The sequence below is a fragment of the Hipposideros armiger genome, unplaced genomic scaffold (genome assembly GCF_001890085.2).
Source record: "Hipposideros armiger isolate ML-2016 unplaced genomic scaffold, ASM189008v1 scaffold_12, whole genome shotgun sequence".
In the NCBI taxonomy this organism is placed as follows: Eukaryota; Metazoa; Chordata; class Mammalia; order Chiroptera; family Hipposideridae; genus Hipposideros; species Hipposideros armiger.
In genome coordinates this window covers 1,193,548-1,197,699 of record NW_017731362.1, presented here as the reverse complement: position 1 = coordinate 1,197,699, position 4,152 = coordinate 1,193,548, and the positions used below count along the sequence as shown (strand labels likewise).

Sequence of the window (4,152 nt, the reverse complement as noted above, 5' to 3'; positions counted from 1 at the left end):
AGATGATATATATATTTCTTTCTTTCCTAACAGTGGGCAGATGGTGTATGTGTGTATATATATATATATATATATATATATATATATATCAGAATATATATATCAGAATATATATATATATATCAGAATATATATATATATATCAGAATATATATATACATATCAGAATATATATATATCAGAATAATATATATATATATATATCAGATAATAACCATAAATGTAGCTAACATTTATTGAGAATGTACCACATGCCTGGCACTATTAAGGAATTTATATGGAGTAATTCATTTTATCCTAACAACTATCACCATTTCACAGACTAGGAAACTCTTTTTTAAAAGATTTAGTGGTAAAGTAACTTCTCCAATGGGACACAGCTAATAAATAACACGACTGGGATATGAGCCCAGGCAGTGACTCCAGACCTTCACTCCCCACTAGAGCCTATCCAGATTCCTTCTCTAGAACTCAAACATCACAGAGTGAAGAACAGCTACAGGAGTAACTGGATCATCTATGTGAGAAGCAGAAGATGCAGGAAGCAGGGAAGAAGATGGGAGAGCCGGATGGATAATTAAATGGTCAAAGAATCTGGGCACTGAGAGGCAATGATCTGTTTCAGGGGTCGGCAAACTTTTGAGATGGAAGAGCCGCCAGGGGTCAGCAAACTGCGGCTCACGAGCTGCAGGCTCTGAAGTAAAACTGAAAATGAAAATAAAACTATCATAGTTTCATTTATAAAAATTTTAAAGGATATTATTTACATAATGGTGATTATGTAAAAATATATTTATGCTCTCAACTAATTTTTAAATTGTTGTGAGGGACAGGATTGGCTCTTCCAGGGGTCGGCAAACTTTTGAGATGGAAAGTACCCAAAGAGCCGCATGTGGCTCGTGAGCCGCAGTTGGCCGACCCTGATCTATTTCATGAAGAGACTGGTTTGCTCCTAGAGTCATAGACTCTGGACCTACATCACAGCATAGTTTAGAAAAGAAATGCACCTCTTAGTGGGCAGGGAAGATAAACTCAGCCTGAACCTGGAGAAATGGTATGAAAACTCAAATAAGGACTCGGGTTTCTTGGAGGAATGGGCGGGAGGCTGTGACTCTGATCCATGTTGGGGATATAAGAAGGTTATTGGCTACTTGCCACTGATAATGAGAATAATGGGACATAGGTAGGAAAAACAACAAAAGTCTTCCTCAGGAGTCTGAAGATCTCTTAAGTGTACTAGGCTGTCTCTTGATCTTCAACTTCTAACTTTTCTCTCTAGAAACATTTTTTCCTGAGTGTTTGTATAAATAATATATATTTACTGTGGAAAAATTGAAAAATGCAGAAAAGTATGGCAATCGCTCAGGGATCAACGTAATATTCTGTTATATTAGACTCATCCATACATCAAAGCTAATCTTACAAGAAAGGTCACAGTAAAGCTCAATGGGGAAATACAAAGTTTTCATTAAATGTTGATAGGATTATTAGATGTCCATTTGGCAAAAGAAATTGAATCTTTTCTGTTGGAATATCTCTATCTTTCATTATCATCATAAAAAGTCTGGGTGGACTAAAAATCTAAATCTAAGCTACATAATTGATAGAAAACACATAGGAAAATATCTTCATTTGCTCAAAGTAGGAAAAATGTCTTAGAACACCAAAAGCACTAACCAGGAAGGAAGAGATGGATAAATTTAGCTACTTTGTAATTGAGAACTTCTATTCATCAAAAGACAATATAAAGCTCACTTTCTGCAGCCAGCTCCCACTCTTTGTTCTCTTGTCGCTCTGCTGTCCTTTCCTCTGCACCCCGCCACCCCAGATCGCAATTGAAGAAGAAATCGCTGTGCTTGTCATCGACAATGGCTCTGGCAGGTTCAAAGCTGGCTTTGCTGGCGATAACGCCCCTCTGCCCGCCCCTCCCCCTACCCCATCCATTCCCCCAACAGGCCGTGTACTCATCCATCGTTGGGCACCCCAGACACCAGGGCACCGTTGTGGGCATGGGGCAGCAGAAGGATAGCTACTTGGGTGATGAGGCCCAGAGCAAGTGCAGCATCCTGACCCTCAAGTACCCCATCGAGCACGCTATTGTCACCGATTGGGACAACATGGAGAAGAACTGGCACCACACTTTCCACAGAGAGCTGCAGGTGGACCCTGAGGAGCAGCCCTGTGCTGCTGACTGAGGCCCCCCTTGAACCCCAAATCCAGTCGTGAGAAGATGACTCAGATCATGTTCCAGACCTTCAACACTTCAGCCATGTACATGGCCGTGCCAGCCGTGCTGTCCCTATATGTCTCTGGCTACCCCACTGGTATTGTTATGGACTCTAGGGACAGGGTCACCCACACTGTGCCCATGTACGAGGGGTACGCCCTCCCCCACGCCATCCTGCCACTGGACCTGGCTGGCTGGGACCTGACCGACTACCTCATGGAGATCCTCACAGAGCATGCCTACAGCTTCACCACCACGGCCAAGAGGGAAATCGTGCGTGACATCAAGAAGAAGCTCTGCTATGTTGCCCTGGACGTTGAGCAGGAGATGGCTACCGCTGCATCTTCCTCCTCCTTGGTAGAAGAGCTAGGAGCTGCCAGACGGGCAGGTGATCACCATATGCAACGAGCGGTTCCAGTGTCCAGAGGCGCTCTTCCAGCCCTTCTTCCTTGGTACGGAGTCCTGCGGCATCCAAGAGACCACATTCAACTCCATCATGAAGTGTGACATCGACATCCGAAAGGACCTGTAGGCCAACGCAATGCTGTCTGGTGGGACCACCATGTACCCCAGCATCGCGTACGGGATGCAGAAGGAGATCAGGGCCCTGGCCCCCAGCACAATGAAGATCAAGATCATGGCCCTGCCAGAGCGCAAGTACTCGGTGTGGATTGGTGGCTCCATCCTGGCCTCGCTGTCTACCTTCCAGCAGATGTGGAACAGTAAGCAGGAGTATGAAAAGTCAGGCCCCTCCATTGTCCACCGCAAGTGCTTCTCCGCGGACTGCGAGTGCATGCAAAGCTTCTGCTGCAGGAGTTACTCGAAGCCTAAATTTGCTCTGGCAGACATGCTAGCTTCAAGAAACTGGAATAAGCCTTCGAAAAGAAATTGTCCTTGAAGCTTGTATCTGATGTCAGCTCCGAACTGTTAACCTGGTTGCTGATGTTAACCTTGTGTTCAAGGTAACTGCTCCCTTGGAACATGTTTACTACCCTGTACATAACTTTGATTTAAACCCCTAGTGCAAGCAGCTGGGTCACTTGGTGGCTGAAGTGAGGATAGGTTTATGCAAGAGAAGCCCAATGGCTTGGTGATCTGTGAGGCCATGCGTTTCTGGATCCGTGCAGGGTAAGAATGTGCAGAGCCACCTATTCCAGGATTTCTCCAAGGGCTGGTAAGAGTCCTGAACCAGTCGTCATTTGTGTCCTGCGGGTCTGATGCAGATTAGGAAGGTCCGAGCATCAGGACCACTTTTCCTTTCTTAGCTGATGTTTTCCTGCCAGAACACATGGGTTGTTATTTGCCTCGCGCTGGGAAATGGTTTGCATTTACACCTGTAAATTTCCTTTTAATTTATGTAAGGTTTTAGAACACAATTCTCAGTTCTTGAAGAGATGACAACAAACTGGTTTTCTACTATTATGTGAGAACATTAGGCCCCAGCAATACATCATTGTGAGGAAAATAAAGTGCTGCAGTAAAAAAAGAAAGAAAGGAAAGAAGAAAGAAAGAAAGAAAGAAAGAAAGAAAGAAAGAAAGAAAGAAAGAAAGAAAGAAAGAAAGAAAGAAAGAAAGAAAAGAATATGAAGAGACTAAAAAAAAGAAGACTCTGGTTAGAGAAAATTTGCAACACATATGACTGACAAAGGACTAGTATCTAGAATACATAAAGAATTTCTATGAATCAATAAGAAAAAGATAGCCCAGAGAGGAAAACTCAAGTCCACACAAAACCTTGTACAGAATGCATCACAGCATTATTCGTAATTACCAAAAAGTGGAAACAACCCAAATGTCCATCAACTGATAAATGGATTAATATGCAGTATACCCATATAATGGAATATTATTTAGTAATAAAAAGATATAAAGTACTGACATATGATACAATATGGATGAATCATAAAAGCAACATTATGCTAAGT

The 4,152-nt window shown here is 42.8% G+C and overlaps 1 pseudogene; it reads left to right on the top strand.

Annotated features, from left to right (window-relative positions):
* Positions 1–1,690: 1,690 nt before the first annotated feature.
* On the top strand, positions 1,691–3,125 carry LOC109394163 (actin, cytoplasmic 2-like; annotated as a pseudogene).
* The last annotated feature ends 1,027 nt before the right edge of the window (positions 3,126–4,152 follow it).